General features: G+C 38.6%; 1 long non-coding RNA gene across 2 annotated transcripts; it reads right to left on the reverse strand.

Annotated features, from left to right (window-relative positions):
• Positions 1 to 1,496: 1,496 nt before the first annotated feature.
• LOC139074008 (uncharacterized) lies at positions 1,497 to 23,198 on the reverse strand. Of its 2 annotated transcripts, none has more exons than XR_011523279.1 (3): positions 22,843 to 23,198; positions 15,213 to 15,349; positions 1,497 to 9,240 (listed from the first exon to the last, which is right to left on the reverse strand). It is a non-coding gene; the product is annotated as an uncharacterized lncRNA (long non-coding RNA). The 2 variants fall into 2 exon arrangements; XR_011523278.1 differs by having other exon boundaries at positions 1,497 to 9,245.
• Between the last annotated feature and the right edge of the window lie 1,393 nt (positions 23,199 to 24,591).

The raw sequence follows: 24,591 nt of genomic DNA on the forward strand, positions 1-24,591 counted from the left end.
TAGGATTTATTAAACTTTGAAATGCCCTAGCATAAACAGTATTAAGTGCTGGAGGGGATCACTGAGAAAAAAGGCACAATTGAAGAAGTTTAGAGATTAGAATTCCTGAAAAATCATGGGTATTGCTTTACACTTGTGGATTTGAACCTGAAGTAAGCCATTTTATTAAAGCAGCATCTTAGCATCAAAACAGAAAATTAAAATTGGCAATAAAATATTAATCCCATGATGTTTGGTACTTTGAAAAGATAGCACCACTGGAATTTAGAATACAGAATGTTAAAAAAAAAAATAACTAAGAGTATGAACAAGTGTCCTGTTACAGAAATCTAATTCAAGAAATAAAGGCAATGTGGTCAATTATCTCCACTATGGCTGCCATCAATTCTTTCCTTTCCTGTACATGTACGCTGAATCGCAACAAATCTATTCTTTCCATCCCCTTGAATCTCGTCTGGCCTTAGCGACTTGATTGACCAATAGAATAAAGTAGAAGTGATATCCCAGGACTTCTGAGGCTGAGTCATAAGTCTCTCAGTTTCTATGTGGGCCTTTTGGTACTGTCTTCTTTGGAAAGTTCCTTCTAGGGGAAGTCAGGCACTATGTAAGAAGTCTGACTATCCTGAGATCATCACTCTGTGAAGAAACCCAGGGGAGTCATGTGGAAAAGTCACACGAAGAGAGAGAGGGAAGGAAAGAAAAGAGATGGGAAAGGAAGGGAGGGAAGGGAAAGATAAAGGATGAGAAGAAGAGAAATACATGCCTGTATGGCCCTACCTACTCCAGCCATCCCAGTCCAAGTTGCAGACAGGTGAGTGAAGAAGGCATCACGGACATTCCAGCCCAGCAGACATGTTATAGAGATGAACTAAGGAAGTGAACCCAACCAACAGCTCACACCAAGGGCCCAGTCCAGCCATCTCAGCCAACTTCAGACATGAGAGCCACTCCACCTAAGGCCCCGATCATTGTAGAGCATAGATCAGCAATTCCAGCTATGCCCTGTTCAAATTGTGACCTGCAAAATCATGAGCAAAATAAAATGTTTGTTATTTTATGTCACTAAGTGTTAGTTTGTTATGCAGTAATAGGTAGCCAGAACAGCAACTATCATTTGAAGTCATTATTTTTTGTCTAGATTGGTACTTTCAAAATAAACAGCTCTCTATGATCTAAAGTCTGCATCAGAAAGCAGGATATTCATATGTTCCACAGAAGCAAAGTCAAAGCTGAGATACCAAGTTTTTAAAATTGCCATATTGTGCTTTGTTTTCATATCTCAAAAAACATTTTAAGGAACAAAGAAATAGAAACAATACTTACAAATCTGAATTCTGAGACCTAGTCTTGAAACATTAAAGACCATTAAACTCATGCAATTAGCAATCAATTATTTAAGGAACAAAAGACTCTCATCATCTGTTTTAGTTAATTTGGCCAACTTACATCTGAGATGAAGCAGTTTTGCCAACACAGTCTATGTTTCTGATCTTCTAAACTTACACTACCTCTGACCTTTATGATTAAAATCTAATTAAAAATATGGTTATTTTTAAAAGGTAGGGATGGCGTAATTGTCTCATCTATTAAAGTTATGACTAATTGTTAACCTTCTTAACTGGCTGATTCACTGCCATGCCTTTCATTTCAACCTTTTTCAAAGCCAGGTCCAAAAAATTCAGATTGCAAAACAAACTCTGCTGAAAAAAATATGTAATTCTCTTTCATGGCATGATCAAAACAATTTGAAAGACTTTTACAAATTTACAAGTCTAAACTTCTAGAATTATGAATTAACTGAGTCTTTGATTCAATTACCCAACTTTTCCGTTTAAATCAATTAACCAAAAAATTTATTCAACAACTACTATGTGCCTATTCCTACCCTAGGTTATGAAGGAATATAAAAGAATTATATGGTATTGCTCATGCTCAAGGAGCTTGAAATCTAGTTGAGAAAATAAACTTGTGAACACAAATAAATTCAATGATAGTATAAGAAAGATCTGCTTTCTTCCAGGAATATAACTCACATATAAGTGGAAGAAGAAAATCATACATGCAGACAACATTCTTCTAATCCATTGAATGCCACAAGAATTTTCCCAGTGTTCTATCTGGACACTGTCTGGCCTTCCCTGCAAGGTTTAGAAGAATCCTTTAGGTATGGTTAAACGAGTGGCTCTCTGCTGTTACCCTGGATCATAGAGTTACCCAAGTGAGAAACAGTCCTCACAGAAATGCCAACACTTCGGGCTTGGTTCTTGCCACTTCTGATTTGGGGCTCCTGTGTGGGCCCGCCATGTTCTCTGTCCATGGTCCTCAGTATAAATTTCATGTCTATTCTGAACAGTCATTAGGACCTCTTGTCTATCTGGTTTCATTTCTTCAAGAGGATGACTCAATATCTCTGACATGTTTCCCAGGGAATCTCCAAAGTTAATCATTTGTATGTCACATAACTGTGTTTGAAGTTAGATCATCACAAATATGCTGCACAAATCTGGTAAAACGCTTCACAGCCATCCTCATATAAAGCACTGACAAACACAATTTTATTTCTTAATTTTACTTATTAAGATATAGAAATCATTTAGGAAGGGCGAAGCATATTTTAATAGCGTTGGCCTCCAAAATGAATTAGGAAAGCCTGTGTATTATCTTCTCCAATAATGTTTTCCTTCAAGTGTGACTGCTTCCAGAAAAAAATCTTAAGCAGAAGGTCAAAATAAAACATAAAATGGCATTGCTTTGATGCTCTTCAAAATACCATCTGCCTTGTCTCCACCCCCTTGGCTCAGAGGCCCCACACACAGCCCCCAATGTACCAGTGTACTTCCTAGAACTGCTAGGACTCTGCCGAAACCCATCACATCACTCTGTCTCTCTCTCCCCCTGTCTCCTCCTCTCTCTCTCTCTCCACACTCTCTCTCTCTCTCTCCTTCTCTGTCTCTCTCTCCCCACCCCCACACACACACCTTCTACCGTTGCATTAATCTTTTTCCTTTTTACATAACCACCATCACCTCAGATTATGTTATCCAGAGACAGAAGACAGACAAGTTAGGAATATCAATATACTTTGCTGATTTTTTTCTTTATTTTTAATGCAACTCCTTATAAAGTATATCAGGATTAAATGTTCCAAAGCCAAGATCAATCAACAACCCATGCCCCCCAAAAAAGAATGAAAAGACAAGGGGTAAAAAAAGAAGGTCACCAATCCTTTAACAGAGTCTGTAAACTCACAGAAAATGTACTTCATATTTTTCTCATCTGTCTAATCCAAAATTTTCAACATGGATTTTAGTTTTGTGGAAGAAAGCTCATTTTTGAGGAAGTACCCCCGAACTTACACATGTAAGTCTCTGAAGCAGACACTTTGTACCATTAAAATGTTTTATTTGAAGCACAGGATTTGATTTGAAGACTTAATTTGAGCTATGGTTCCCACTTGCTTTCCCCATCTCCTTCCTTTCCACCATCTAGCAAGACAACCCAGCCAGCCCTGGTGGTCTAGGGGTTAAGATTCAGAGCTCTCACCACCAGGGCCTGAGCCTAGGTTCGTTTCCTGGTCAGGGAACCACACCACTTGTCTGTCGGTTGTCATACGATGGAAGCTGCGCATTGCTATGATACTGAAAGCTAAGCCACCAGGATTTCAAATACTAGCAAGGTCACCCATGGTGGACAGGTTTCAGTGGAGCTTCCAGACTAAGGCAGAGTAGGAAGAAGGACCTGGCCACCCACTTCCAAATTGGCCACGAGAACCCCGCAAAGCAGCAGAGCATCATCTGTTATAGTGCCGGAAGGTGAAAGGACGGCGCAAAAAGACCAGGTGGGGTTCCACCCTGCTGTAGACAGGGTCACTAGGAGTCCAATTCGAGGACACTAACAACAAAGTTAAAACAAACTATGAACTGTCCAATCTTTCATTATTCTATGCTAGCACTCCCCAATTGAGACCACTCATCATCTCACCCCTTCTCCAAGGTTAGCTGTTTCTCCGCATCATTTGGCATAAGATTTGAGTTAAGGAAAGTGTCTTAAGTCATTAAGCATCATCTATTGCTTCTTTCAGGGTTATTTCAAGATGTCCTGTGTACCTCACCTCAATTTAGCTATGATATCTGAGACTTTTTCCCCTTCAAACCTAAACTAACAATCTTTTAAAAAGAATGGGTAAACATTCCAGAGAGGTTCTTGTTTTCCCCCAACAGGTCTGCCCAACCCTACAAATTCCATTCTTGTAAGAATAGTCCCAAAGTGAGTCACAATAACAAAGGAAACAGAGAATTTCTCAATGTGACACAGGAAGAATTTTTTTATTTGAATTTGCATGTTGTTTATATTTCCAAAGAGGAACTGGAAGAAAGGGGTTTCACTCTCATTGAGTATATCCAGTCATGAATTCTTCTTAAGCTTTGTTGCTTGCTCAGTTCCCCTCAGCAGTGAATATTTGGAATAGGGGACTATGACTCAATTTCCCTTCCTTTTATCTCACTCATTCTTTCATCTATCTTTCCCAACATGCCATGAGTAGATTCTTTGCCAGTGTTGATTCCAAACTTCAGTTCTAACCACATCTCTCCTCTAATCCCTCCCTATCTTGGAAAGTCCAAGTTTCTACTCTTTCAAAGTTCCTCATAATCCTGCCTCATTCTCTCCACAGATCATATCCTCTATTACTTCCCTTGCATGTTACTGCCTCAGCTAACCTTCCCTGTGTCCTTTCTCTTTTCTTTCCTAGAAAAATATTTTTTCTACAATGCCTCATTCCCTTCCCCTTCAGCATTTGGTCTCCGGGTCTATAAATAACTATTGTGAATTTCACCTAGAATCATTCTTAGAGGAATGCCTTTACTGTCAATTATTATATTTTTGCACATCATTCATCATTATTTTCCTAGTGCATAATATGCTGCCTCTTATGTATAGTCTTCCCATAATTCTTGATTTAATATATGAATAAATCATGTTTCCTTGTGGATGCCAATTTTATTAACAATTATCTTTTCCTAGGGTTAAGGACAATGAGAATTCTGATTGTGTGTTCTGGTTTGGTCCTGCTTCCAAGATCAATGGATGATGAACACATTGGACTTATTATAGTGAGGCATGACTGTGTAGTAGCCCAAAAGAGGATAGGAAAGGAGTCCTAAAGATGGACAAGTGTCAGTAGATGGGGGAGGAAAGGTAGGTAGTGGATAGAGAAGCAAGAGAAAAGCACCTTGATGGGAAAATGACTAAATCCAAAATGATCATAATTTTCAGTTTCATTTCAGGCAAGTGATCTGTACTAGAGTTGCAAGATGAAGTAGGAGGAGATTCTAACAGGTCAGAAATCCTGGTGTGGCATCAGGCATAGAAGCCCTGTTAATGAAACAGAGGAACTGCAGTAGGCAGAAGTATAATTTGAGGGAAATTCCAAGCCACCCAAAATGGAAAATGGAATAAAGAAGCCTCATAGGTTATGTTGGAGTGGGTGGAATTGGAACTGACATTTATTTAAATACTTCTTGAGTCAGGATTAGTCAGGGAAATTGAGTGGGACTGGCTCTGTATATAAGAAAATAAGTAAGTCCAGCTTTGGAATTAGGAAATGCAGAGGGAGGAAAAATGAGAGTGAGCCTGATAATAACTTTGATGAATGGGCCATTAGATTCCTTGTGCTTCTATTTCTTAATCTGTAAAATGGAGAAAGTGGTGCTTGCCCTTTGGCCTAGTTGGATTGTTTAGAAACTCAAATGAGAAGGATGTGAAGAGCCTCTGAAAGCCAAAAGATAAATTATTGTGGGTATTATTTTCTCTGTTTGGAATTGAAAGTTTCCATTAGCTCAGTCTAGAAGTTAACACACTACTAAATATTATCTTTTAAAACTGAAAAGGACAACCAAGTAGAAGGAGCTGGTTTGTAGGTTTACTGTTTGGAGACTAAGTTAACATGCTTAACTCTTCTGTGATATTCGTGAAAGCGCTACAGTTACCTGTATAACAACAATACCTCTCATGTGCCAGGCATGGTGCTAGGCGTTACCTCTTAGTTTCTTTCTATCCTCACAAAAGCCCCGGGATGTACATATTACTATACACACTTTTCAAGGTTAGAGAGGTTAACCAGCTTGCCCAACATCATACCATTGACTGCAGGACTGCCTGATTTCAAAAACAGCTCTGTTCCCACTAATCCAGTTCTTTCCAAAACTATTATTTTAACAGAAAACATTTTTTTTTTTAAAAGAAATGCTACTCAGAAATCCAATATGAAATGGTGGAGCTATTCTTTCAAAACAGGAATGTGTGGGAGGGAGAGATCCCACCCACTCAGCCCCTCCCGGACACACTCTTCACTCCCAAAAACAGTATCCCCAAAGACACTTCCAATGCTCTCTTGGAGTTCCTGGAATATAATCTGGAAGTTTCTATCTCACTATGCCTCCTTGCCCAATTTTCAATGTAACCTACTTACCTAAGACCGAAAATATAAGGGTCATCTGTTTGGGAAGCTGAGGAGAACATGCTTTAAAGAGTTATTCAGCCAGCACTGAAGAAGTTTGTTTAAATAAACATGCTTCTTTTCACATCATCTCCGATGGAATTCCTTGCGGGTCATTTAAGAGATATTTACTCAGTAGCTGTCATGGACAAAGTACATAATGAGGCTGATTATTGCTCTTAGACATTTCATACAACGTGAGTGAAAGAAAAAATGATGTGTAAAGAGTCCTGGGCTGGTCATTAGAGCCCTGCAGGCCATTTATTTGCTTTGTAGTCTTGGGGAAATCACCACCATATTGAGCCTCAGTTTCCCATTTGTGAAAATGAGACATGAGGTGGTGGCATCGGGTATTGGCCAAGGATTTTCTCATTTCTAGAGCCCTCTGAATCTGTGAAAAACCTCTCCAGCCTTGTTTATCTCTACCCTCCATATCCAATTCTCTGCCTCAAAGTATGCTAAAGCCCAGACAGATTTTGTTCTTTATTTTGCCTATTCTTTGGTGTACATGGCCCTGCCTTGTGCTGTGCTGCAAAGACTTAACAGTAGTATGATTTTATTTTTATCATTATTATCTAACAAGAGTTCATTGAGTAACTACAACGTCCTGGGGCCTACATAGGTGTTATTGGAGAAGCAAAGTGGGATGCCAAGATCTGACCTCTTTATTTACCTGGATTCTGCATGTGTGCTTTCCAGGTCTCCACTCAGCTGTTACTCCTTCTAGAAAGTCTTCCCTCATTACAACTCCTGAGGTGGGTTCTAATGGTTCTCAACCATCACTGGGCACCAGAGTCACCTGGGGAGACTTTTGTTGTTGTTATTACTACTACTATTACTTTTATTATTATTATGGTAAGAATACTTAACATGAGATCTACCCTCCTGACAAATTTTTAATTGCAGAACACCATGTCATTAACTATAGGCACAATGCTTTACAGTAGGTCTCCAGAACTTGTCTTGTATAACTGAAATTAATACTTGTTGAACAATAACTCCCCATTTCTCCCTCCCCCTCAACCTCTAGCAACCACCGTTCTACTCTCTGTTTCTATGAGTCTGACTATTTTAGATGCCTCATATAAGTAGAATCATGCAGATTTGTCCTTCTGTGACTGGCTAATTTCACGTAGCATGATGCCCTCCAGATTCATTCCATGTTGTCACTTATGGCAGGATTTTCTTCTTTTCTAAGGCTGAATAATCTTCCATTGTATGTATATACCACATTTTAAAGCATGTCTCCAATCTCCACGGTGTCAATACTCCCACGATGGCCAATGTCTAGCTACCAATGTGATGTCACTGAATATAGAGTTGGGAAGAGATGCATAGTAGCACACCATTATATGGTATTTCCACCACAGATACAACAGACATAAATAACCTCAAGAGCACAGATAATAGTAAAATGTAGTAAAATAATTAGGAAGTACAAGTTTTCAGTATCTCTTACCTTTGCTTTTAATATAATCTATTTAATTTAGTTTTATATAATTTGATTCTTAATAATGACTCGCTTACCATATTCTCTCTCTCTCCTGAGTCCAGTTGAGTAATCTACTATAAGTCTTAACTGAAGTCTAGGCCTCCTACACAAGACAGCAATATAAAATTAGGAATATTAGAAGAGTCACATGTTGTAGGGGAAAAAATCATTTCATCAGCTTAAAGAGACTGAAGACCTGCAGCTCCATCTACTTGGATTTAAAGCTCCTCAATGCTCGATGATTTGAGAGAAAATTAATTCGAGGCCAGAACTACCACTGTAATAACAGTGGCTGCACCTGTGTTAGTTCTATTACATTAAAATAAAATTAAGACCACAAAGAAGGGTATTTTAGGCATTTCTGCTTTCCTGGCCATTGCCTAATGGTTTATGCAGCTGCTCATTGAATAAGACAAATACATTTGAGAAAGTAAATGTTATGAATTAAGTAAAAAAGAAATCTGGAGGTGGTGATAGGAGCATTATTTTTGAGATCCTGTTCACTTTTTTAACTTGTTGTTGTTGTTGTTCTTGGACTCACTTATGGTACCAGCTTACTCAAAGTTAAGTAAGAGTGTAACATGTGAAGCTACCAGATGGAAACCAGGCTCATACGGATGAATTAAATATTCAAAACGATGTCTTGATTTCTGTTAAAGCTAAACACATTGCCGAATATAAATAATTCTAAGAAAGTAATAGCCATTACCTCACACTCAGTCACTCTGTGTGAATGAAACTGACAGTGAAATTTCACTAGGAAAAAACTACAATCATTTGCTGTATTTGTTTCTTTTATTATGTAGGCAATAGGTTATCAAACAAAGAATTGCAGTAGAGTCTGAACAAGAGCAAACACTTTATATAGCTCCTCCCAGTCCGTATTTGCAACAGACTAGTTCCTACCAAAGGAGCGACCACTCATGAGGAATAAACGATAATTAGATAACATTCTGTAAGATCTTTAAATAATAACAGAGCTCCGTGGGAAATGCTCTTGCTATACTAACATCCCTTATTTGAACTAAAAGATCAAAATCTTTTTCTTAGAACATAGAATAAAGCACATTTTGTTTATTTTAATGAATTTCCAAAGGTTTCTGGGACCATTGCGTTTTTCAGTGATATTTCAGTTTCACGGCTGCTTCTAAGGAAAGACGCTACAACAGAGGGTTATCGCTCCTTCCTCATGTGTGCACTTCCCAGGAGCAGGATGGAGTCAGATGTGGTGTCTGTATGTCCCAGGTGCTTACTTCTCTTAAACAAAATGGAACCTGACATTAGGAAGAACTCTGATGAAAACATAATAAAATTGTGTTTCAAATGTAAAATAGGAATTGATACTAGGCATATGACTTTGCTTAAGGATTCCATACATTTTTGTGTTTTATCAGCCCAGAAGTTCAATTAAGAGTTAAATCCTTTTCTGACTATTGGAGCAGATTTGGTCCTTCTTTCAGGTACCTCCTTCAGGAACAGTGAGTGGTTGATTTGGGGGGCCTCACTTTGAAGGTTAGTCCCTGCCTCCTCATAGGGATCCCTCATTCCTCTCATTTCTGCTGATAGGCTTTCTGGGCTAGGTCTTATGTGGGTAGCTCCTTCAAAAATTTAATTTGGTGTGCTTTTCACTGCAGTTGGCATAATAAAGTCAAGCTCCTCTCAAGGGCAAAATACAAGAAAAAAAGACAAATTAATAGGGAGGCAGGTGAACAACAGACAAAGATAGGTCTTAGAGTCGCTCAGACTTAGAGTCAAGTTACCAACACCATCAATTACTAATTTCATGACTTTGGGTAGTTGACTAAATACTCTTGCCCTCAACTTTCTCAACTACCAAATGGAAGTTTAATGTCACCTATATCACAGGACTGTTATGAGAAATCAATGCAATAATAATTGTGAGTTCCCTTGAACTGGACCCCTAGAAGGATAAAAAGAAATTGCATCACAATCTCCCACTTGCCATTCTTGTAGAGTCTATGGGTATAATGCAGCCACTCTGGAATTAGATTGAAAAAGTACTTGAGCTAGGTTGTATATAGTACTGTGTCATTCTGTAGAGAATGGGATAGTTGAAAGTGGTTAAAAGTAATAGTCTGGAACTAAAAATGGAAAGATTGGGCAAGATATTAAAAACAAACCAACCACAACAACCTCCCAAGTCGTAACAAGAATTGGGCAATAGAAGGGTGGGCTGAGTCACCATCAAGGAGAGGATTCAACAGTAGGTTAGAAAGTGGATGAAACCACTCTGGAATGACTACAGATGAAGACTGCTTGAGGTTGATGATATGAAATGGTTTTTCCAATCCCAATCAAGTTTATTTTTATCTTCCTCATGTAATGTAAAATAATTCACATGACAATTTGATTGAGACCTTATGGGTACTATTTCCATTGTGCAAGACAGGAACATTTAGGGCAGAAAACTTTTGCCAAATGGTAACAGAAGATGGCCAGTGTGAGAGAGAGTCAAGTAGAGGGTTGAGCAACAATTTAATGAATTTGGGTAGAGAAGGCCACTGGTGTGGATAATCCAAATCAATGTTTTATTGTCATCATTAGAGTCTCCTTTTGTTTATGTCATTCATGGACTTAATGAGAGAGGAAGTCATAAAAGCTTAAAAATCAGTACCTTTGATCAATGCCCTCTGGTATGTATTGTCGGGTTACTATACAGGGAATGTCTGTACATGTCTAAACAAAACCCTAGGGAGCTCTCAGATGCTCCAAAAGCTGAACTGTTTCTATAGTAGTGACTGAAATCTACAGGAAATTGCAAAGTTTATACATTTGGCTCACAAGTAACTAGTTGTTTGTCCTTCAGGATTGCTACTTGGTGTGCGCAGCAATCTAGATGAGATCTTAAATCTCTAAGAACTCTAAAGGCCAGTGTAGACCCCATTTTAGACGATCTGTTCCTAATTTTGTTTTGCCCTTGGAGGACTATTAAGAGTCATAAAAGGATTGCCATTTCAATGCTGGTCAGATCAGGCAGTGTAAGTCTCAAATGTATGGTAGAGAGTGAGAATAATTAGGGTTATGAAAAATCAGTTTCTCCCATGAGTTCCCAGGTACAAGCTGTACCATTGTCAAGCAATTCCATAATCTCATTTGCGCATCTGTGTTTGTTTAATATTTGAGTGTACTTGGATGTACTTTTACAAATGGCTATCTATAAATCTCCATCCATTAAGTAGACTGGGATTTTCATAAGGGGATCCAAAGAACTAATGAAAAGAACATCTTGGTAACAATTCTCTGTTTATAGCAAGGATCTTTTCTTCCCCCCCAAGGAGCTCAAAGTACTTTTCATTAAAACATTACAGCAAGTCTTTGAGGTAGATAGTAGATTGGAATCAATCGCTCTGTATTTCATAGACCAGCAGCGAAGCCTCCAGCCAGCAGGACAGAGTCTCTAGGGGACAGAACCAGAAACCTGAGCCAGCTGAGCAACACACACTCCACAGTCATTTAGTAGTGGATAAACCAAATAAAATTTGAGGTTAGATAAACTGCAGGAAAATGAGTACTTAATCAACCTTTAAAATGTATTTCCAATGTATTTCTATAGAATGTCCTTCCAAAATGTATAGGTTTCAATGATAATCTCATAACATCAAGGAGTCTACATTTACCTCTCAAAAACAGAGAAATACCTTTGTATGTGGTAAGGAGATAAGACTGGAGAAATTAATCACAAAAATGTGAAAACACCAACACAATTCTCAAATACGTCTTTTCAAGGAAAACTGTTAAAAAGATACATTTTATGTAATACATCTGATAATGCTCACCATATTTATGTAAAGATGTGTGCGTGTGAGTGAATCTATTCTTAAATATAAGAAGAAATCACTTAAGATAAAGTAAGAAAGACTTCTGTTTGGCACAAGGAAAAGTTTTTGGGTAACAGAATGAAAAATCTCTACAATAAGTTGCCAAGATAGGTTATAGGCAGACCTGCCCCCAGATAGCTACAGGGCCTGGAGCAATAGTACAAATAGAGTTTGATTTTAATGTTCTATCGTTTAACTTTGAAAAATAAATCTTCATAAAGACAAAATAAGAAATACGTAAAGCTATGGTTATCATAAGACTGAGAACTGACCAAAATTCCAAGAAGACTGAGTTTAATTCTTATTATGTCGGGTGTTCTGTTGATAAGTTGGCAATATTTGGATGAATACCAAATAAAAACATACATAATTCATAACTTATTATATAGTTATCCTATAAAATTTTTTTCTTGCTTTTACTTCAGCAAATTCATTATGTTGTTATAATAATGATTTTCATATAATTTATGATATATTGAGAGTAGTAACTAAAGGATCAAAACACAAAATGTAATTGTATTAAAAATATACAAATTTGTTGGGGGAGGCCAGCCCCGTGGTGCAGTGGTTAAGTTCACACATTCCACTTCAGTGGCCCAGAGGTCACCGGTTCAGATCCCGGGTGCAGACCTACGCACAGCTTGTCAAGCCATGCGGTAGCAGGCATCCCACATATAAAAGTAGAGGAAGATGGGCACGGATGTTAGCTCAGGGCCAGTCTTCCTCAAGAAAAAGAGGAGGGTTGGTTGGTAGCAGATGTCAGCCTAAGGCTAATCTTCCTCAAAAAAAAAAAAAAAAATATATATATATATATACACAAATTTGGGTGTATTTTCACTTAAAAAAGGAGATTAAATGTAAATATAAAACTTAATTGTTTCCAAAAAAGTTAATTTTCTTCTTAGAATTCAAAATTATCTACTAAAATGTAAAAAGAAAATTAAAAATCAAGAAAATATTTTTGTAAAAATAAAATTATTTGCAATTCTAGTATTTGGGCTTTATCTAGTTGGCATTGTAAGAATACATCATGTATGTTATCTACTTATATACAAATCTAAGAGCAATATGGATTATTTAATCTTGTCAAATATTCCTCAGCTTGCAAATCCTGCACTATTCTGTGAGTTCCCCTGGAATCACAAATTAGAACATGAAGAGAAGGAAGAATGAGGGTTTGACATTACTGGGAAATGACACTTTGTTATGCAGGAATCTATTGCATTCACACTGTGCAATATTATTATGTTACAGTAAATCATATTTTTTGATAAGTTAATTTGTCTTTCCTCTAAATTAAGTCCTTCTACTAACCCAATTTTCCCTGCCCTCTGAAGCAGTGTCCATCTCTGTTGTCAACAAACCTTCACAGCATTTGGATACAGTTTCTTTTGTTTTGAGAACATATGGTAAGAAGCATAAAGGAGCTTTTCTTTGGAGCTTGAACAATATTGGTCACAAGAGCAGATGTTTAGCGTTATCGGTAACACTGTGCCAACACCAAGTGCTAGGTCCCAAAATGACCAAAAATCCTATGTGTTCTTTAATAAATTGTGTGTGTGTGTGTGTTAAGTGTGGCCCTCTAAATTACAGAGCCAAGAAGAGTCCTGAGTTTAAGGGTATTAGTGGTTATAGGATCTTGGAACCCCAACTTTCAAGATGCTTTTTAGAGAATCATAAGTGTTTCAACTAAGGATGTTTGTGGGGTTGAGGGAGAGGAGAATGTCCATGTCTTAAGGACTGATTTGTTTTTCTACTTTTATGAATATATGGGCAAGACATCTCAGATATGTCAACCAGGTTGTAGGACTAAAACATTTGAATACAGTTCAGATAGGCATCCTTTGTAAGATGTGCAAAAAAAGCGTGGTGAGATGTTCTAGTTTAACAGTAACAAAAGGGAGATTCTGTTTTCTTTTATTTTCATTGGTAAAACTGTACTCCAGGATAGCAGTGGATACTTCACTCCAAATCTGTCCATACATCCACCAAACACCATGAAGGTCAACAAGCAAAGCAAGTAAAATCTGCCACAGCCCATGACTCTTGCAAAACCAGAAGACAGAAATAGTACTGACTCTGATTTTCACATAAGTAGGTAAATGCCCATTGAAACCAGCAGTGAAAGAGTCAAAGCCTACACCAGAGCAAAGAATCTGATGAAGACTTGGTGACAAAGAAGAAAGTGTGATGGAATCCAAGGAGACAGAGAAAACAGATAACATTACCCACAGAAGAGAGGGAGTGGGCAAATATAGAGAATAGGTCTGATACATGAGGAACCAGAATTCTGGCACTGGAGCTTTAGAAGGAAGAAGATTTAAAGTGTGCAGGGCCAGAGACGGTTCTGCTGAGAAGGCAGCCTTTCTGAGAGAAAGGGGAGTAACAAGGAAGGGAAAAGCATCTCTTGGAAGCTTGATATCTCTAACAGAGGGCAGGGCAAAGGAGGAAGCAGTGGGAAATCGGGGTTCTGGGAAAATGAAAGTCATTCAAATGGAAGGACATACTACTTCACAGGATGGATTATCAAGTATATTCTATGCGAATCAATAGAGTAGATATTCCAGATGAAACAAAAGCATATAAATGCCCAGAGTTGCTCTCATGTGTTCTATACACAGCATACCTAACTTTGTGATGTTGCTTTATTTTCTCTCCTTTGCTCACAACTTTTGGGATCTTAGACACTCAACAGATGTTTCCACATAGGCAACTTGATATGAAGTTGAAGTATATGTGCAATAATTGTCACCTTAAATAAAAGGAAAGCAGATATCACGGAACCCACTTATAGTCCTCTGGGTTGGTTTGTTTGTTTATGAGAAGACTGGTACCAGAAGAGAGGATGAACAACATCCCTAAGCTCACAGGGCAAATGAGACTGATAGATCTTTGAACAAAATGGCCTGCCACATCATGAACCAAATCGCCATTTTCTGTAAGGATGACCTCAGAATTTTTCTGATAAAGAAAATAAAACACTTTGCACTGAAGTTCTTTCCCTCTTAAAAAAAAAAAAAAAAAAAAAAAGCTTCCAAATCTTGCCAAAGACATTGATTCAAAATCAAAGAGAAGAAGAAAACCCAATGTACTTGGAGCATTTTTTAAAGACGTTTCTGCTTATTTCTACCCACCCCCACCACCTCCAAAAGCAAATTCACTTGAAAAATCCTGAGAACAAAAAAGCACTGGCAGGTTACACTAATTGCTCCTGGATACATATTGCCTATAATTCTGTGTTCTTTTAACAGATGTTTGACTTCTAGAAAGTTTTATTTTACAAAGAGTTTGGATTACAGCTCACTTTTATATACATATCACCTTTGAGCCAGCTGTTAGATAAGCCTGGAACTTATTGGTGGTTTCATCACCTGCCATTACTCACATTGAACTGGAGCTGATCTTCTGCAGACTCAGTTGAGAGAATGATGGGAAAAGCCTTTTTTTTGACTCTTTCTTCTCCATCTACTACTTCATGAGTAAAAGAGGAAGCTTCCATCAGCAATCAGTCTTCCTGGCTGGCTATTAATGACAAGACGGGTCAGAATTATGATGACAGCGACCTGCTGTTTTCCTCCAATGTCTGAGCCCTGAGAAAATGGCTGCAATTGGCGGTGGGAATAAGTTGATATAGGCTGAAAAACGGCAAGTTATTAACTACATAAAATTTAGAGACATTAAATGGATTAAAGGTAAAATGCAAAATCTCCTACCTCAACTATTTAGCAAAAGAAGAAACCATAAAAGAGAAAATAACAATAATAAGAACATTAAGATGAATATCTAATTTGTATTGCTTACTTGCTAGATATGAGACATGAGGATAATTCTTTAGGTGTATTATCTTATTTAATCATTACAATGGTCTTTATAAGATAGAGAAATTATTATTTTCCAAATTTACAGATAGGAAAGTTAAAGCTCAGGGAGGTAAGACAAACTTGTCCAGAATTAGAACTGAAACTCAAGTCTGGGACTTTCTGATATTAGAGTCCAAGATCTTCACTACTATATCTTATGCAAAAAAAGAAAAAAAGAGCCATAACAAAAAAGACTAAAAACGAAATTATAAGACAAACAATTGGAGAAAATACTGGCAACCTATGTGACTGAAGGATAGTTATTATCCTTAATATAAAAACAGCCATTAAAACCCATAGAAAAAAAAATAAAATTATCATTTGAAAAGTAAGCTACAGGTCAAGGAAAAATAAAACACAAAAATAATAAAAAAATGAAAAAAATATAGCTATATTAGTTTCCTGTTGCTGCTGTAACAAGTTACCACAAACTCAGTGACTTAAAATAACATAAATTTATTATCTTATGTGTAATTCTGGAGGTCAGAAATCTAAAATGGGTCCCCAGGAACGTGTTCCTTCTGGAAGCTCTGTGGGACTTTGTTCCTTGTTTTTACCAGCCTCTAGAGGCTGCCTACATTCCTTGGCTCATGGCCTCCTTCTTCCATCTCCAAAGCCATCAGGCTAGCTTCTCTCTTCTCTGACCTCTGCTTCCATCCTCACATCTTCCTTCTAAAACTCTGACATTCCTGCCTCCTTCTTACAAAGACTTTTGAATTACATTAGGCCCACCCAGATAATCCAAGATAATCTCCTTGTCTCAAAATCCTGAACTGAATCACATCTGAAAAGTCTATTTTACCATATAAGGTAACACATTCTCAGGTTTAGGGGGTAATTAGGACACGGGGATTAGGACCTGGACAATTTGGGAGTAGGCCATGATTCAGCCTACCACAAGTGTAACCAAAATTTTCTTTTAAAACCATAAAGAAATGCCATATTTTTGTCCATTGAATTGGCAAGAGTACAGAAAATAGATATACACATTGTGTTGGGAGAAGCACCAACTGGCATAAACTCTCTGAAAGAAGATATATATATATATGTGTATGTCTGTGTGTGTATGTATATATATACGTCATATATATAACATTATACATCAAAGAACTTAAAATGTTATTCTCCCTCACCAGAAATTCAATTAGTTGGAGCTGGTCATAAGGAAATCACCGTAGACATTAACCAAAAATGTTACAACAATTGAAATTGTTTCAATAAATTATAGTATTGTCATCTAATAGTGCTCAATGCTATTAGAGTACTATTCATATTGTAGAAAAAATCAAATGGTAGAAAAATATTTAAAGATATGGGAAATGTCATTTAGATGAGAAAGGCTACAAATAAATAATATATACTTCCTTTTGATAAAGAATACTAGTAAGTAAAATTTGAGATTATTTCCATTTTTTCCATATTTCCAGCTTTACTTCAATACACATGTAACACTGTTATAATGATATCAATGTTATTTCTAAAAGAAAATAAATCAAGCTGTTCTTCTTCAGCTTGATACCAAGCAGGGAGAGCTCCAGTCTTGCCAGGCAATAGGGAAAGAGATGAGATCATCTCCTGGGTCCTGGCCAGTCTTGGAGTTCTCTAATTTTCCTATCAGTAAAGTCTATGACAGTTCATGAAGATGGAACACTAGAAGCCAGGAAAACACAGTGGAAAGAGAAAGGTCCTTGAATCAATGACCCAAATTGGAAAGCCAGCTCAACTATTTATGGTCTGTGTGATCTTGGACAATTTATTTAACTTATCAGATCCTTGGCTTTTCATCTGCAAAGTGGTGTTGATGATGATACTTACCTTCCAGAATGTTGTGAAGAAGAAAGGAAATCATTTAGAGTGTAGGGGTCACACTCACAGGTGCTTTGGGGTCAGGCAGCTGGGATTCAGAGCCTGGATTTTCCCTTATCTGAATATGTTTATAAGGCCAGGATGCTTTTATCCTTTGTGTCTCTGCTTCCATCATATATAATGGAGTAAATAGGACCTAAAACTTAAATGCATTAAAGCACTTTAGAGGTTAGCACAGCGCCTGGCCTCCCATACTTGGTGAACAAATGACAGCTAATATAACAGGTACCCAGTAAATTGTAATGTTTTTGTCATTTCTAATGATTATAATATTACACAAGTATGTTCTGACAGTCCTTGGTTATCATCTTGATGACAAAAATCAGGTTATTCATCTCTTTAACACCCTGAATTGGAATAGCCAAACGACCAACCCTTCCTAGTGACCAGATTTGAGTAAATATATCTTTCAAACTCTCTATGACTCCTCCTTCTGTGTCACTGAGGATGTGGATGTTTGGAATAAATGTTCCTAAATTGATTATCCATAGTAATGAATCTAAAAAACTTATTTATGGAGATCTTTGCTGGAATTTCTTAGATTTTTTTTAAAACAGAGTCTCAAATCTTTTTTATCTAGAGCTCCTACAATGTAAAATCGTTTTACCAAATATTGGGATGGGGACTTTTTTTTAAAAATGAAATATGTGGCTGCAGTTCTTGAGAAACATGAAGTCTGTTGAAGGAGAAAGAATCCATACAAATGCAAAATAAATATAAAATATATTTAACAAATATATTAAAAGACCAAAACTGAGGATTTATAGTATGGACATAGTATATTAATGCTTGAGGAAAAATGGAATAAGAAAGTTGATGTTCTATTTGCATTGGATTTAGGTCCATAAATTTCAATATCTCTGGATAAAAGATCTACCTAAAGCCCTAGGCCAAAAGTCTGCACCTGGCATTTGACAGTCTCTGAAACATGGGACCTTGAAGTTATGTCATTGAAATCCTCCTTACTGAATTTGTCTGTGGCATCTTACACTGCTGACCACTTCCTTCCTCTACAAATTCTCTACTTCTAGGACTTCTCTAACACCATCAGTACACGTTGAACTGCCACTTTACTGGAGATCTCTTCTCAATATCTGACTCGTCATTCTCTGCTTATTCTCTTAATGCCAGTGCTCCTCAAGATCCCATACTTGACAATGATCTCTTCTCAATCTACAGGCTCTCTCAGGGAGAGCATCTTTTAACCAACATCAGTGCTTATGACTCCATATTTACATCACTGACCTGGTTCCCTCACTCAAACTCTAGACCCTGTACTTCTGTCTACTAGACATCTCCAATGGAAAGTCCCAACATATCTAAGTTCAATGTGTCCAAGACAGAATGCATCATTCATCACTCTTTCCCAAACCTATCTTCCTATTTTAGGATCTTAGCTATTGACTTCATCTTCCATACAGTTATTCAAACCAGAATCTTAGGAGTTATAGTAGATTTCTCCCTCCTCCTCACCCTCCATAACTACAGCAAGCACTTCCTAAACACCATTGCTATCATTCCCCTCCTCTCTAGACTCATTGCCAATGTTTTAGTTCGGGAACTCACTTTTCTTAAAATGCAATAGCTTTTTAAGTGTACCTTCTCTATTCTCTCTCAAAATATCCTCTTTCCTTCTCAATCTCACATATTAGCTGGACTAATCTTTGTAAAATCCAAATTTAACCAGATCATCCCCACTTAATCCCAACAGAGAATCCTTCCATGGTTCTGCTTCATGCCCAGGATAAAAATCCAAACTCCTTGTAATAATACGCAAGGCTCTTTATTATCTCATCAGTTCATCTATTCAATCATATCCCCCACCATGTTCCCTCACACAACTTACTCTTCAGAGCTATAAGACTTTTTTTTAAGGTTTACTTTTGTTTGGTGAGGAAGATTGGCCCAGCTAACATCTGTTTCTAATCTTCCTCTTTTTTTCCTCTCCAAAGCCCCAATACCTAGTTGTGTATCCTAGTTGTAAGTCATTTTACTTCTTCTATGTGGGATTCCACCACAGCACAACTCGATAAGTGGTATGTGGGTCTGCACCCAGGATCTGAACCAGCAAACCCTGGGCCTCCGAAGTGGAGCACGTGAACTTAACTACTCAGCCACAGAGCCGGCCCCTGGAGCTACAAAACTTTTACTGAAATTCCGCAAATCTATTTTGTTTCATCAGTCTAGAATGCCTTCTCAGTTTCTTCCTCCTGCCGAATTCACTCCTGTCATCTACTTGGCTAATTTTGAATTATTTTTCAAGAGTCATCTCAGTTGCCATTTTCTCTGTGAAGCTTTTTCTAACCATTCTAGGTTGAATTAGAAGCCCCTTCTTTGGATAAAGAATAAAAGCCCACCTCTAAATCATGAACATTTGCAAAGACTAGAGCTGCACTGTCCAATAGAATTTTTGCAGTGAAGAAACTGTTCTATCCCTGCCCTATCTAAATGATGGCCACTAACCACATGTGGTTCTTGAGCACTTGAAATGGGACTGGTACAAACAAATCAAAATTTTAATTTAATTTAATTTAATTAATTTACATTCAAATAGACACTTGTCTTGGACAGTACAGGTCTAGAGATTAGTCATGTACTGGTAGTCTATACGCAGCTCCAGATACTTTCATAAAAGCTTCAGCCACACATTCTTGGACCAACATTTTCTTATTGTTTGGGCCTCTCAGTGGAAGGACTTTGCAGAGGAGCAGGTAAGTTCTTTAAAGCAGAAACCCTTACACCCTTCCATCATGCAGACTTCTGTTGTTCTGATCTTAACTGTAGGTTCCTCCTGAGCATGTGCACACTTGGCCAAAATTGCAGACCCATAGGATGTTAGCTTGGGAAATGACTTTAGTTAACATCTAACCCAACATTCTTATCTTACTGCCAGGAAGTTGTACCTTAAATACTTGTCCTCATGTCACTATAAGTGTCTTGAAATTTTCTGAAATTCCACGCACAAGTTGAGGAGTCCTCAGGGACAGGCTACCTGGGGATCAGAAGTTGCTGGAGAAGATTATGGCTAGGCCAGTTGCAGATTGGCAGACAGGAGTCATATTTTCCCAGTTGCTAGAGACATTAGACCACCTGCAGGACCATATGCAAGTCCCTGCCTCTGGGCCTTTACTTTCTCACTCAAAAAATGAGGACACTGGAGCCGGCCTGGTGGCATAGTGGTTCAGTTCACAGGCTCTGCTTTGGCGCCCAGGGTTCACGGGTTCAGATCCTGGGTGCAGACCTACACACTACTCGTCAAGCTATGCTGTGGCAGCAGCCCACATATAAAATAGAGGAAGCCTGGCACAGATGTTAGCTCAGCAACAATTTTCCTCAAGCAAAAAGAAGAAGATTGGCAATGGATGTTAGCTCAGGGCCAATCGTCCTCACCAAAAAAAAAAATAATAATAATAATGAGGGCATAGAATCATATCACATTTGAAATTCCCTCTAGCTCTAAAACTTTGCCAAAAGCTGGCTCCATCCCCACCACCATTTTAAGCAGAGTCTTCTCTCCAACACAAAGTGAACCTCCTTTCCGGATGTGTTGTGCACTAGAAAGAACAGAAGACCCGGAAACAGAAAGATCTAAGTTTGACTCCTGCTCTCCATTTCCTAGATGTATGACATTTGCTAAGTCTCTAGCTTCATATACTTTGTCTGTAAAATGGGATAATAATATTGTTGTAGGAAACAAATGACACATGGCACGTAGTGTCATTTGTGCAGCATGAGACATGTAGTAAGCACCAAATAAATACAGTTTATTATAATTAGTCTTGTGGGCAAACCATCCAAAGTTATGAGCTTCCCATCCTGCTACACAAAGTCCTACTTTTCTTCTGGGATATCTTTAATATCTAAAAAATCGAAGATAAATTTTAGGTTATCATTTTATTTCCAACTTTAAGAGGTCCTATCTTTGTCTATTTAGAGGAGAAACAGAACTGACGTCTACCTTTTAACGGCAAACCAACAGGTACAGGGAGTGTATAACCAGCTTCCTGGAGTTTTACCTTTAGTTCCCCTATTCACCCACAGGATACTTCACTCAGAGCAGCCCCTTCCTACAGCAACCTTCAATTCCATTCACACTGCTTCCAGCATTTATCATTCTCAGCACTATCTGTGCACTACAGACCAACTTGAAAATTGTCCTTCAAGGGAACGAGGGCATTTACAAAACAGGGACAGATCTTAGCAAAAGCTTGAGAGTGGCTGCCTACCTTACCCTTTCAAGAAGATGTGAGTCAATCCTTTGCTTCCTGTATCCTAAAATTATATCGTGCTGAGCCCAACATTTCATTCTTATTCTGAACTAGATGTAGTATTGCATTTAAGAAAGAGGCTCGGAGGCTGGCCCCATGGTGTAGAGGTTAAGTTCACACACTCCACTTCCGTAGCCTGGGGTTTGCAGGTTCAGATCCCAGGAGAAGACCTACACACTGCTCATCAAGCCATGCTGTGGCAGCATCCCACAAACAAAATAGAGGAAGACTGCCATAGATGTTAGCTTAGGGATAATCTTCCTCAAGCAAAAAGAGGAAGAATCACAATTGATGTTAGCTCAGGGCCAATCTTCCTCATGGGAAAAAAAAAAAAAGAAAGAAAGTGGCTTAGGTCACATCAGCCAAGCAGAAGAGAATGATGTCTGTCTCATTCTAGGTGCCAGAGTGCAGCAGAAGTAGTTATGATGTACCAGAAGGCACAGGGTGCAAAGGATTGGGCATGGAACTCCCCATATGACATTCATAGAAATTCCCTCACTGCCTCTCTAACAAGACAAACAACAGGATATTATCAAAACTCAAGATGGAGGTCTCTCTGTTAACCTGTCTTGAGTTTCCTGAGTTTGTACGGTTCCCTAGAGAAGGAAGATTCCAATAAACAGTAGCCTGGGACTCTGGAAAGATGAGCCTCACTTATCTGGCAGGCCAATTGAGAGCCCCAAGGTACACTAACTCTACCAAGAGAGCAATCACAGTCAGTGCTCCTGGGTAGAGGATGATTACATCGTAGAGTGAAACAGAGTGGCCTTTGCATCTAGGACAGAATTAGCCATGGAAAACTGGCCTGCATCCATATTAAAGATGCTAACCTGCTGCTACCAGATGTCTGAGCAACACATTCTCTGTGTTGCTGACTTCTGATTAAGATTTTCAGGTAGCCTTTTCACCCATAGGCTTTCTGACCCTAAACTGGAGTACCTGGTTCCCATAACTCATACCTGTACTGACTGTATCAATGACCCAATTCCTGCTAGTAAATCTAGATCACCCTAATTCTTACCTTCCCAACCAGGCCTTTGTCCGTGTCCAGCAGCAGTCTCATCCTTCGTAAATCTCAGTTTTTGCTGTCCTCGTACTACTGCACAGTGTGAGAAAAAAGTTCAAAGCCAAGATTTCTTCTACTGTTGAATTCAAATAAAGCAAAATGCATTAATTAGATCATATTCCAAACACCAGTTTTAATACTTTGTAATAGATTTAGTACTCCTGGAAATGAGAAGCTAACAACATTAACAGCAGGTCAGGCCAAGGGGGACCATCCCTGAGGATGGACTCTTGCCCACTGGCGCTGCCAAGAGCGTTAGCGCACAACACCCCTGATCCCTCAACCTCATCTCCCAAGATGTCTATCTCAGTCCTGACCCTCAACACATCTGGCTGGGATCCGATTGCCCTGGGCTTTCTGAGAACAGTGATCAGAAGAAGGGAACAATTTGTCCAATAGTTCCATGGCAGGCAAGGGTTTTTGCCTCTGGCAACTTTCATAGATGGTTGAAAGATTTAAAGATCTTTCAGCCCAAGTGTACTGCTCTGAACCCCCTTCCCAACAGCCTGATCTCTGGTTTCCATCCCCCAACACTCCACTAACACTGCTCTCTCTAAGGTCATCAACAACCTCATTCTGAATAAATCTCAAGGCAATTTCTCTGTTCTCATCCTCCTTCACCACACCCTCATTCTTAAAAGTCTCTTTTCTCTTCCCTCGCAGATGGTGAGCTCTATTCTCTTGAGTTGCCATCCTGCACTCAGCTCTTTCCTCTTTTCCTTCACTCCCTCTTTTCTCTCTGACATTTTGGTGCTGTGGTTGTCCTCTTAAGTGTTAATCTTCTTTTTTTTCCTGTATACATACACCCTTAGCAATCATTTCTGCTGCAAGACTAGTTAGAGCTCCCCCAGGGGAACTTCTATGCACAGCCACCCCCAGCTCTGGGCACTGGTAGAGCCCTCTGCTTCGGCCACTGGGGCTATCAATCATGCAGGACAGTGCAAATCCTGAAAATGCCTTTTGTTTGGAGATCAATGATCCCAGCTCTATAATGCTTCCTCCTTGAACCCCAAAATCAACATTTGGCTTCAAAATGAAGTTCAGAGTCTGGTTCACTTGAAATTCACTTCCTGTTCTTTAGCTCCTAAAGACTAAAATTGATGCTAACCTTGACTTGTTTCTTTAAAACTCCTTTCAAATTATGTTCCTCAGTCTCATTTCCTTCTGCTGCTTCTTTTTTGTTTATGGTGATGAAGATTGGACCTGAACTACCATCCATTGCAGATACTCTTTTTGCTTGAGGAAGATTGTCCCTGAGCTAGCATCTGTGCCAATCTTCCTCTATTTTGTATGTGGGACACCACTACAGCATGGCATGATGAGTAGTGTGCAGGTCTGCACCCAGGATCCAAACCCACAAATCCTGGGCCACTGAAGTGGAGTGCGTGAACTAAACTATTAAGCTACCAGGCTGGTCCCTCCTTCTGCTGCATGTTAACTTTAAAATTGGCACCTCCCTCTTGACTTGACAGTACTCATGCCCCCTTCCCATAGAGTTCATCACTTTCATTTAATCATCTAGCCAGGGTACAAAGGTGCCTGAAACAGAGTTTTTGTTCTCATTGAGAAGGCCAGGTAGGCATCAATCACAAATTCATGTAGAATTACAGATTGTGATCAGAGTTATGAAGGATATTTACAGATGCTCTGTGAGGGAATAACAGGGTAATCTGACAACGGCTGGAGATTCAAGGAAGAAAGGAT

The sequence above is a fragment of the Equus przewalskii genome, chromosome 10 (genome assembly GCF_037783145.1).
Source record: "Equus przewalskii isolate Varuska chromosome 10, EquPr2, whole genome shotgun sequence".
Taxonomy (NCBI): Eukaryota; Metazoa; Chordata; class Mammalia; order Perissodactyla; family Equidae; genus Equus; species Equus przewalskii.